Below are 12,984 nucleotides of genomic sequence, written 5' to 3' on the forward strand. Positions count from 1 at the left end.
TTGCGATTTGTTGTTGAGTTTCCTCAGTTTCCCTAAGAACCACTACTACAGAGACCGTGAACAAAAATGGGTCCGAGAAAATATAGGGTCCTTAAAAGTAGAAGAAAGAGGCAGCTGGATGGTTCACTTGGTTAGATTGCGGGCTCTCAACAATAAGGTTGCTGGTTCAATTCCCACGTGGGATGGTGGGCTGCGCCCCCTGAAACTAAAGATTCAAAACGGCCCCTGGACTTGGAGCTGAGCTGCGCCCTCCACAACTAGATTGAAGAACAACTACTTGGAGCTGATGGGCCCTGGAAAAACACACTGTTCCCCAATATCCTCCAATTAAAAAAAAAAAAGGTGGAAGAAAGAGGCAGAAAATGGAGAACCAGAGAGACAGCAGCATGAGAAGAATTTCGCCCAAAGCTGCTGGCTTTAAAGATGGAGCAAGGAGGCCATTAGCGAAGGAAAGTGGGCAGCTTCTAGGAGCTGGAAAAGGCAAGGAAACAGACTCTGCCCTAGAACCTCCAAAAAGGAATGCGTCCTGTCAACACATAGATCTCAGCCCAGTGAGATCTGTGTCAGATGTCTGACCTACGGAACTGTAAGATAATAAATTTGTGTTAATTTGAGTCACTTAGTTTGTGGTGACTCATTACAACTGCAACAGAAAACTAAGGTAGCTCCTCAAATTTTTCAGAGAGGAAAAGCAGATCACACAAAAAGATCAAGGAATTAGAATGACATCGAACTTCTAAAAGTAGGAATGAAAGTTAAAACACAACGGAGCAAAGCCTTCAGAATGATAAGGCGAGATCATTTCCAACCTAGACTATATACTCAGCCAAATCATCAATCAGGATGAGGTGGATGAAGACATTTTCAGTCTGCCAGATATTAGAAACTTCTGTGCCATGCACCCTTTCTTTGTAACCGACTGGAAGCTATGCCTGGTAAAACACAACGTAGGAAATGGGGGACCCAATACAGGAGAGAGGTGAGGAAATTCACAGAGTGATGATGAGGGAAAATTGCAGGACAATTGGACTAGAGAGTCACCTTCCCAGAAGAGCAGGACAGAGCTCTACTGCTGGGGCTGAGGAATAAAAAGGAACGAAGAGAGGCAGAAGAAGCATTCTTTATGCTTCCCAATCTCACATCTGAACTACTAAACAGGATCTTTCATCTATCCTAGAGAATTGAGAAGAGTGACTTTGGCCCTTCTCTTTGCCCAGGAACCCACCGCTTCCCTCATCCCCAGAGAAGGAAGTGACGGTTGGTGATTGGTGATGCTCATGTCCCTTCAGAGAGGCTTATCCAATGGGCTTCCATGTAGTGGACTCCAGAGCAGGCTCGCCCTGGAGGTTCTAAGAATGTGGGGCCAGGGGCCCAGCAAAAAATATATGGCTACAGATCGAAATCCTGTTCTCCCATCCCCTTCATCTACCAATGTTGATATTTTATCTCTATTTCTGCATTGCTTCTGCACTCAAAGGGCACTCACTCTAGGCTGAATGTATGTGTCCCTCCCAAAATTCATATGTTTAAAAGCTAACCCCTAATGTGATGGTATTAGGAGGTGGGGCTTTTGGGAGGTGATTAGGTCATAAGAATAGTAAGAGGTGGAACCCTCATGAGTGGGATGAGTGCCCTTATAAAAGAGACCCAGCGAGCTCCCCTCACCCTTTCTGCCATGTAAGGACACAGCGAAAAGATGGCATCTATGAATGAGGAAGCATGTCCTCGTCAGACACCAAATCTGCTGGCACCTGATCTTGGACTTGCCAGCCTCCAGAACTGTGAGAAATACATTTCTGTTGTTTATGAACCACTCAGTCTATGGCATTCTATTGTAGCAGCTTAACTGGACTAAGACAGAGGGAAATTCTAAACACAGCAGATTATCTGATACATTTGTATGAAAAAAACAAAATGGATTGAAAGGCTGCTGGAGAGTGTGCTCTATAGAAAACAAAGCAAATGAAAAACCAAGGTAAATATTAACTTTGGGGGCGAGGGGAGGGAATCGTACAAACAATGAAATTACAGTGCAGTAAATCGATAGGCTCAGCATTCATTCTCTCCAGATGCTTACTGATAGCCTTCGATGTACCAGGCATATTACTAGGCCCAGGAGACACGGTGTAAACAAAGTCCCTTCTCGCAATATATAATCAATATTTACATCAATAAGTGTATAATATAATGTCATGGGGTTGTGTGTGATAAGTCTTTGAAGAAAATTAAAGCTGGGAAAATGGATGAGAGAGTATTATTTTCAGTAGGTAAGTCTGGAAAGACTCCTTTGATCAAGTGATATTTGAGCAGATTCATGAATGAAATAAGGAAGCAGGTCATGAAGGAGTGTATTCTGATAACGGGAAGAGCAAGTGCAAAGGTCCTGAGGTCGGAGTGCACCAGTGTGGTCGCATGTTTGAGGAACAGGGAGGCCACTGATACTGGAGAGGAAAGATGAAGGGGTAAAGAGCAGGGGGAAGAGAGAGCCAGGGGCCAGATCCTATAGGACTTTGTAGGATGTGGCAAAGGCTCGAATGATTCATAATCATAATAAAGTACACACTGAACATTAATTTAACTACAACTTCTGATGAGAGGATGGAGGTTGTACAAAAGTGTCAGTCCTCATCTATCATAACAGAAAGGTAATGGGTAGCATCTAAAATTGGTAAACCAAGAAATGTAAAACTAAGCATATTATTTGGAAATGTGGACACAAATACTAGAAGAAACAGCTAACAGTGGTTGCCTCCAGAGAGGAGCTTGGCTGGGAGGCAATGGAGTGGGGAAGGAGACCATTGTTTATTGTTGTAAGCCTCTTAGCATAATGCACTTTTAACAACCATATGCCATATTGCTTTGACAAAACTGAAAAACAGAACAGGAAATAAAAACCACCAAAAAAACCAATGAGTGACCTCCAGGTCCTAGTTTCACAGGCAGTGACAGGGATGACCTCCTTCTATTAAGGTGAAATCTGGCTCCTGTAACTGTCACCCTTGAGCCTAGTTCAGCTAATTGGAAAGGCCCACAGAAGGCTGCTCTCTCCTTCCCACCAGTGCCATCAAGTGTGTGAAGGAGAGCTCTCTGGAAACTCTCTGAGGCTGCCCAGCTGCTTTGACTTCCTTGCTAGACAAACTTTCCACATGCAACCAAGTCAATTCAGTGATAAGCGGCAGCCACACAAGCGGCAGGCTGGCGGCTATGATAAGAGATGCGACAAGGCTTTGAACTTCAAACCAAACCGACCAAGGCGCTCTTACTCAGCCTCCCAACGCTGTGGACCATCGTTGCTGTTCTCCCAACTAACTGTGGGAGAAGTTAGGAGAAAAGAGCTTACATTCAACGAGTATTCACTGTGCTCTCATGTATGTTCGAGAAGTTTCATATCCGTTCTTTCATTTAATCCTCAAAAACAACCCTGTGGGCTTAATGCCACTGAACTGTACTCTTAAAAATGGTTAAGGTGGTACATTTTATGCTATGTGGATTTTACCACAATTTAGATAAATTAAAAAAAACGCTTGGGTGGAACATACTGTTTCCATTTTTTCAGAAGAGGACACAGAGGCTCAAGAAATTAAAAAACAGTTGTCCAAGCTACCCAGCTAGGAGATGTTTAAGCCAGTGTGAATTCAAGTTTGTCTGGCTTCAAAGTCGATAAGGTAAAGGTTAAATGCAGTGGAAGGAATCAACTCTAGGAAGGGATTATAGTCTTTCTTTACAGTCTCACAGTTTTCCCCAATGCCAGCCTGGAGTAGTGAGCAAAAGCCGGAGTGAGGCTTATTAATTAACATTGCCCAGCGCTCTGGCGCTCTGGGAGAGGGCTCCATCACTCTGTTTCTCACCCATGAAGGCCACGGCAGTGAGGGCTGGCTGCCAATATCTGCAGCAGGTGAACGTGCGGCTCTGAGATGTCTTAGATACTCTGAGGGAGGTTCCTTTCGCTTGATTTTAGGATCTGAATTAGCGGAATTTTTAGATGATGCAAATCCGATTCTTTCCCTGTAGGAGTTGGAGGAAATGACAAGAACTTGACAGAGGGCAAAGAGAGCATCAGCATGTCATTACAATCCAGTTGAGAGGGTGGAGGGCGGTGCGAGGGGAGGGCTTAAGAGGACAGATGAAGGTGCAAAGAATAATTACAGTAATAATATCATCAAACACTTTTCTAAAGCCTGCCATGTGGCAGGTACTGTTCTAAGCACTGTATGTGTCTTAATTCATTTAATTCTCATAATCACACTATGAAGTTATCAGTCCTTATCAGTTAAAGAGTGCATAGTTTATAAAGCATTGAATTATCCTATATGCCAGTTTCCACCTAAGAAAATGGGAGAGTATTATTTATAATAGACAAAAGCTAGAAGCCACTTAACATCCAACAACAGAGAATATTAAAGCCACGCAATTTATGCTGACAAAAGGTTAGATAATAATAATAACCAGTATTTACCAAGTGCTTGCTATCTCCATGTGTGTTTTCCATCTATCACCTCCTTTAATCTTTACAACAACCCTAAGGTCCGAGTAGGAGCCCATTTTACAGGTATGGAGACCGAGGCTCAGAAGCCTTATAAGGTTAGTGAGAGTAGATTTGAAACTCAGCCCCGTCTAATTTCAGGACCCAAGCTCTTACCTACTATGTTATCCTGCCTCCAAAAACTGGAAGATAAAACCTGTGGCACAAAATTGCTGCTCACCAGGATTGCAATCACATAAAACCTGAGGCCGTGGGAAAATGCCAGTCGTGACTATGATGTGAACTAGGTAAGGGGGTCATTTGAGTGAAATGAATGGACGTTGTTCTCCAAATGTGTTAAAGGCAGCCAAAACAGGGCTTTCTTCTCCCGGCTTTCCCTGGTAAGAGTTCCCCTTTTAGCTGTCATCATGCTCTGTGCCACTTTGAGTACGTGGGCCTTTGTGTCCTGGGGTCCCAAAGGAGAAAGGGAGCAGAAGGAGTTACTTTTCCTTTCCTGGGTTATCCTGGGACCTTCAGACCGGCACTCTTTTCTGGTCACACTTGCTTGCAGCAGGGACTGTGGTAGGGGTGTCTCTGCTGCCCATATTTTGGTTGAGCCTCAAGCCTTGCGGGAGCCCGGACTCCACTCACATGGCCTCCTCTATGTCGTGGTCACCTGTGTCCTTATATGCACTATCAGTGGCTCAAAGTGTCTCAGAGATAAAACTTGGCTCCTTTGACTTCCGCACAATGGACCACTCCCCCAAAGCTTCTGTTGGTGTAGCTGCGTTTCACTGATGGTTGCAGAGGAGAGACAACAGAGGTTTACATCGAAGCCAGCCAATGTCATCATCCTTCTTAAACGGCCTTTATCCGTTCGCACGAGTCCTGGCTTCTTGCCACCTCTCTGGCTCGCCTCCTTGTCTTTCGTGCGTCCCTTTCACTCTTCTCTCTTCTTCACTAGCCTCCTCCCTGTTCAGGAGCAAAGACAGTAATTCGTCCCTTTGCTTCCAGCAGAACGGCTTCCCCTCCTCTCCCTGCTAACTCCACTGCCACAGGTCACAGTAAGTCCCCACTCAGCAAGGCATTTTTCCTCAAAAGACACCTCCTTTCCTAAGAGGAAGTATAGTAACAACTGTACCGGAAAAAAGAATTTAAAAAACTTTTTTACATTTGCTATCATCTGAGGTCAGCTTACCCAGAAAACAGGCTCTCAGACAGAGATTTACGTGCAGGAGGTTTATTGGGACATGCTCTTGGGAACAACCTCTATAAGGAGTGAGGGAAGCAGGACAGAACACAGGGAGAAGTTAGGCTTTAATGCAAAGTTCAGCTTCAATGCAGTTGCAATAAGAGCCTTAGAAAGTTCTGGAAGTGGAATGGCCCTTGGGAGTTATACCATTGAGACAAGGAGCCAGGCCTTTGTACTTCCCTCTCCACACACACATGGACTGGTCAGTCACTGGAGCCAGACAGCCCACTCGGCTGAGGAAAAGTCCAGAGAGAGACAGAGCTGTGAGCCATCAGCAGGCCCTCTCCCCACGGCTGGAGCGTGAGCTTCTCCCTCTTAAAGGGAGGCTGGGGATGGCGCACGACAGCACTGCAGTAGTAATACTTTTTAAAAAGAATGAAACAACCTAAATGTCTACTCTTGGGGATTTGATAAATACTTAATGGTATATCCATTCCAAAGAATACTATGCAGTCATTAAAAACTCAGTGTCTACTGACACAGAGTGGTAGTCAAGATATAGTCTGAAGTGAAAAAACCAAGTTGCATTTTTTCATTTTTCTATTATGTATGTAATATATAATTTTATATTATTATATATTATATATGCATATATTTTATATATATAACATATATATATATATACACAGAGGGTGCCAAAACATGTACACACATTTTAAGAAAGGAAAAAATATATTAAAATTGTAATAATATATACCGATAGCAAAAGATGACTACAAGCCATGTGTATACATTTTTTTGGCACCCCCGGAATATATATATATATATATATATATATATATATATATATATATATACACACACACACATATATATATATATAAAATATTTAAAAAATATATTATATTTAAAATATATAGGGGCCAGCCCAGTGGCTCAGGCGGTTAGAGCTCCATGCTCCTAACACCGAAGGCTGCCGGTTGGATTCCCACATGGGCCAGTGAGCTCTCAACCACAAGGTTGCCGGTTCAACTCCTCGAGTCCCGCACTGGACCTGGAGCTGAGCTGCACCCTCCACAACTAAGACTGAAAGGACAACAACTTGACTTGGAAAAAAGTCCTGGAAGTACACACTGTTCCCCAATAAAGTCCTGTTTCTCTTCCCCAATAAAAAATCTTTAAAAAATATATATATATATATATAGCCCAAACTTTTAATACTGACTACCTCTGGTGAGGGGATTATATAAAATAATTAACAATAAACATTATTTTTATTATAATAGTCCTGAGAGTAAAACATTTCTGGGGAAAAAAAAAAAAGCCCTAGCCAAACAAGACTAGGTAACAGTTGATCAAATTTAAGTCAAGGAAGTGACTTTTCTTGCTGCCGATTTGAATTTCTCTCCCCATCAGTTTTCTGTAAGAAATGGCATTTCTTGCTACTTCCGGCCTTAAACTGTGCTTCAGCCTGTGCAGCTGTTGAGCGGCTGACCCATTGTTCCGATACAGAGGTGGCTGTGAGCAGCTGATGGGAAGGCTGTTGGCTTCATGTTTAGTGTGGGAGGAACAGGGAGAGCTGGGGTTGCCCAGATTCCACAAAGCTATGCAGCAAATTCCCAGGCTGTGGCCGCGGCTCAGTGTCCCTCGAGGCAGGACAGGAGTCCCAGGCTGGTCCCTCTTTTCCCCCCTCCCTTGTGATCATTTTCATCAAAATACCAATCACCACTTACTGAGAGTTTCCCGCTTGCCAGGCGGTGTGCCAAGCACTTTATATTCATTATCTCACAACCGTATGAGGTATATACAATTATCCTGTGTGGCAGACAAGAAACTGAAGTTTTTGCACGAGTTTGTGACTGTACTAAAACCCACCCAACACTTCCAATGGGTGAATTCTATGGTATGTGAATACCATCTCAATAAAGCTGTTTGAAAAGACAGAGAAAACGAAAGTCCGGGTAGGTTAGGTAACTTGCCCAAGACTACCGAGGTGTAAAGTGGCAGGATATTGTCAGCAAGAAAGAAGAGGCGATGGAGCTGAACAGTGTCAGCTACACCGGAACATGCTGGCAGTATGGTGCAAAAACTGGGGTGCTCTGTGTCATTGACAACCTCCGTGCTTGGGGGCGATGGAGAGTTTGTGGGTGGTGGTGAGCCCTCTGGGCAGTCTCTTCAGCTGTGAGCAGCAGCATCTGGGCTCCTGAGAGAGTAGCTTCAGCAGTGCGAGGGGTGGGAGTGAGGAAGGGGTTGTATGAGAGGGAGGGAGAAAAATGAGTGACATCTGTCACTGGAAGCCCCATGAGAAAAATGTTCCACCACGTGGATGGCTATCAGTAGCTGCTGCAAATTGGCTATGCACGAGGCAGAGAAGGAGCCGAAGAATCGCTGGAGTTGATGTTGCAAATGTCCTGGGAGCCCAGCCCCCAGCTAAGGCCAGAGAGAGAGGGGCACAGGGAGACGGCTGCTGCTACTGGAGAGGCCGCACAGGCTGGGCCCCAAATCTCTCACGCTGGAGTCGGTCCTACTGCGGCCCTTCGAGGGATGTCCAAGCCGCCGCTGTGCGGGGATTGTGCTAACCACACATGCATGTTCTGCTAACCAGGCCTTCACCATTATCTTGAAATAGTTGGTATGAAAAAGTTTGATGGGTTTGAAATCCTTTGCCTTATCATAAGAACTTTCCACAAGAGCTGTTAAAACTCGTTAAAGAGGATTTCAACTGCTGTAAAAGTTTGAAGGGTGGCAGAAACGCTTTTAAAATTTCTGTCTCCTACTTGGGCAAATTTCTCCCTGATGGTGATTACCAAGAACTTGACTATAGATTGTTTAAAAATCTTCATTGGCCATTATCTATCGCCATTGCAAGCATATAACAAAGAATGTTTAAGAGAGTTTCATTTGTGCTGGATTTGCCGTCCTCACTGCAGAGTCTCATGTGGGTGGCCCCTAAGAACTTGAGCTGTGCCTGGTCCCACCTGAGATGTGTTGCGTGAAAATACACACCAGATTTCGAAGGCTTAGTGAGAAAACAAGAATGTAAAATATCTTACTAATAATTTTTATATTGATGACATGTGGAACCATAATATTGTGGATATATTGAGTTAAATAAAATATAAAAAATTTTTTCAGAAGTTATGTTCATGAAGTAAGCTCAAGTTTCTCATTAAAAATTTGAAAATATTTTATTTGGATAATTTCATACAAAGTCGGTATTTAATATGTTCTCTAATTACTTTATATTTTATTTTTATAATTCTTTAGTATAAAGAAAACATAATTACATTTTCCATCGAGCCCTACAGAGCTGTCCCCAAACCCCCTTCAGTTTACTTGAGCGTGCTGTAAAAATATGAACATTTCCTATGAGTGTGATGACATGAAATAGTTTCAAAAAATGTATTTTTGAGCATCTATATGGTTCAAAAGTTGTTTTTGAGCATCTTCAAGGTTCAGAAAAGGTATTTTTGAGCATCTCCCTGTGCTAGGAGCCACGCTGAATTCTGGGGACACAGAGCTGTACATATGGTATATTGCATTGTATATATAGCAACAATTATGCCGGGGAAATCTTTGTTGTTCCACTAAGAAAAGAAACAGCTGGCGAGAAGCTCGCAGCAACCTGCTCTGTTGGCCGCAGAATTTGTGGGCATCTTTGTGAGGCCTGGACCAGCCACAGAGCAGTGGGCCAGGAGGCCTCAGTCTGAAGAGAGTGACAAGAGAGGAGGGCCCCTTTGCTTTTTTTCAGCTTTATGTTTAAGTGGAGCCCCTGGCCTGGCTACTTACTGCATGTCTCCACTACACAAGGCTTTCTCTCTGGCCTCCTGTAAACTCCAGAAGCCCTGGCTCAGCTGCTGAACATGTGTGCAGGTTTCCTATAACCCACATGCCTGAGGCGAGGCAAGTCCAGAAGTCAGGGGCCAGGCTACCTGGGTGCTTGTAAACTTGGTTATTTTTCAAATGTGTGACTTTGGCAAACCATTGCGATCTTGTTACGGGCCCGCCTAACACCAAGGCTGACTTTCTGTTTCCAGCCTCGCCCCCCTGGGTGGAATACTGCCTTCTCCATAAAAGGCCACTGCAATGCAGGAAACCACCTGCACGCCCTCACTTTCGTAATTCGAGACGCTGGCATTTTCTCAGCTCTTCTGAGGTGGAGCCCAGGAGGAGACTGTCCATCTGGAAAATCTTCAGGGAGCTTTAAAGGTGATGGAAGTTACCTTCAAAGTTAGATCCCAGACTATAGGGCTTCTTCCTGGAAATGCAAAGAAGCAATGTGGCATCTGTCAGTTGAATACTGCTTTCTCAAATTCTGTGGGGCCTACCTACACCTGCTCTGTGATGTAACTTTGTCATAACGGTCTCCATCTTTGCCCCCAAATACCCATGTACTTGTGCCTAAAACCATTGACATACAAGTGTAGGTGGTACACATTACCATAAAAACTATGTATATGTGTGGAGGTTCAGTGCAAGGGGTCTACTTAGTTATAAGAAGTGTTGTATCAAGATATCAGGGCTCATGGATGTTAGTTACTAAGTGGTTTAAATATTAAATACACATTTAAATTTTAAAAAACTGTCCAGTTGAAGGAAAAAACTGAGAATGCCTTTTGAAAATGGACTGTTAAAAGAATTTCAGCCACTTAAATACCCAATAATAAGGGAATGATTAAGTAACTCACAAAATAATCAGTTACCACTTACCGCACACTTCACTCTGTACCAGGTACTAGGCTAAGCATTTTATATGCGTTATTTTGTTTTTTTAAAAATGCTCAAAATAACCCAACAGAAGAAGACTATTGTCATCATCATTTTCATTTTGTAGATGAGAAAACTAGGGCATAGGGAAATGAAGCCACTTCCCGAAGGCCACACAGCTAGTGAGTGGCATGGCTGGGATTTGAACCCAAGACGGTTGGGTCCTACAACCAAGCATCAACCACTAGGTCACCAGACAACACACTACCACACAACCGTGGTTAAGTTTTCATGGCCACGCACTATTGGTGAGGCTATCCTGGCTAAAAGGAAGACAGCTTGCAGCATCTTTCACAATGTTAAGATGTACATACCATTTGTCACACAATCCCACTCTAGGACACCATTCAAGAGAAGTGCTCATGCATGTACATGAAGACGGTTGCACAAGTGATTAGAAACATCCTAAAAATGTCCGTTAACAGGGAATGGCAAAATAAATTACGGTATATCTGTAGATGAACTATTTGGCAGCTTTTTAAAAGTGTACTAGATCCCTGTGTACCAATAAAGAAATGTCTCCAGGACACATTGTGACATGGAAAAGCTAGTTGTAGAACCATTTGTTTAAAAGCTGTTTTGTGTAAGTACAGAGAAAGGTCTGCAAGGATAAACACTAAACTGTTAAATGTGGTTTACTTCTGAAGCCTGGGGGGGAAAAGAGGATTGGAAAGAAATTTTAACTTTTTCCTTTATATATTTCTGAATTTTAAAAATTCTTCACAGTGAATGTGTATTGCTTTTGTAACTAAAAAAAAAAAAACTAATGTGGAAAAAATGTTTAATGTTTGCAACCAATTTTTAATGATATGAGAAAATATTGTAGCAAGTGAAAAAATTAGGGCATGAAATTATGTATACAGTATGATCTCAGCTACAGAAAAATGCATTTAAAATCCAGGGAGGAAATATATCAAAATGTTAATAGGGCCTGCCTCTGGGTGGCAGGATTATAGGTGGGGTTTTTTCTGCTTTTACCTTTGTATACTTTCTAAATGTGCCTTATTATTTTTATAATTAGAAAAAAAAATTAAGCAGGTCTGCCAAAGGTGCATGGCAAGCTGTAAAACCAAAGCAGCTGAGGCCAAGTGCTTCTACTCTAGGTTGTCGCCCACACTGGTGGCATGATGGCCACCTAAGGAAAATTTCCTAATTGCAATGGGACAAATGAGGAAAGAAGATGGTTTCTCATTTTGCTTTTCTGATTAAGTTGGAAGAGGAGAAAGGAGAGGGAGATAACAAAGATGGGGAGAGTCTTCTGGCAAAGACGTCCCAAGGACCAGAATTGGGTTGTGAACTTCAGAGCGTCAGGCCCTTCAAGGGATGGTTTCTGATCCTGAAGGTCAGTGATGGGCTTTCCCGGGAATTGGGGGATCACAGTGGCATGAATAGTTTCTGCAATTCCACAGGTGAGTGACTGGGCCCAGGCAGCACTGCAGGGGTGGAGGGAAGGCAGACACCACACTGGGTAGAATTTGTCTGTTCAAATTCCAACTCCTCCTGAAATGTGGGGCCTGGGAGGTCAGGTTGGGTGGGCAGGAAGCTGCCAGGAAGCTTTCACATCTGGGCAGCCGGCAGGTTTCAGAAGGAGCACAGAGACCCAGCCAGAAAAAGGGAGGAAACTTGAGTTTCTCTTCTTCTGGGGCTGGGCTCACCCTGCACCTTCCCGAGCTTCTGGTCTGGCCACCTCAACTGCTTTGCGGAGGTTCCCAACCTTTCCGTCACTCTTGCTACAAATGCCTCGTGTTATTTGCTTTCTCTGGTCAGTTAGCTCTTCTATCACATTTTGATTCTTATTCACATTTTTATTCCAGAAAGTAACTCTATTTAGGTGAAGCTTTGTCAGCTCCCCCTTTGCCCTCCTGCAGAGCGTGATATATGGGAGTGAGTGAGTTGTCAGTCTTGCACAGAAGAGGGGCAGACAAGTGCTCGTGCTCAGAGGATTCTTCTCAACACTGTTCATGTAAAAACGATCACTTGGGTGGTCCTCAGAGCCCTCAAGGTCAAGCCTCCCCCTCCCAGCGACCTGGGCTCAAAATCAGAAACCAGATGGACACCACCTTCCTGTCTGCAACGCAAACCATCACTACATCCGGAAAAAGCAGGGGCCTTTGGCCATTCCCAAGTTACATGCTCAAGGGTGTGACTTTTTGCGGCAACTCCAAAGTCTGCAACCTCCAGCCATTGGAATGGGGCCACCACCCACCATGTCGGGTTGTCAGGGCTTCCTGAGAAGGTGCTGCAAACTCCCACAGGAATCTAAATTGCAGCATTTACCCTGTGAGCCCAGACAGCCTGCAGCCTGCAGCGCCCTCAGCCCTGTGAGCGATGCCCTTAAAACTGGGACTCCAGAAAGTCTGCACAAGCACCTTGTATCACCAGTGTCCATTCTCCCCTCTGTAATACCTCGTTTCCCCGAAACTAAGGCCTAGCTGGACCATCAGCGCTAATGCGTCTTTTGGAGCAAAAATTAATATAAGACCCAGTCTTATTTTACTATAAGACCGGGTATAATATAACATAATGTAATGTAATGTAATATAGTGTAATGCAATATAACATA

The sequence above is a fragment of the Rhinolophus sinicus genome, linkage group LG11, assembly GCF_036562045.2.
Source record: "Rhinolophus sinicus isolate RSC01 linkage group LG11, ASM3656204v1, whole genome shotgun sequence".
NCBI lineage: Eukaryota > Metazoa > Chordata > Mammalia > Chiroptera > Rhinolophidae > Rhinolophus > Rhinolophus sinicus.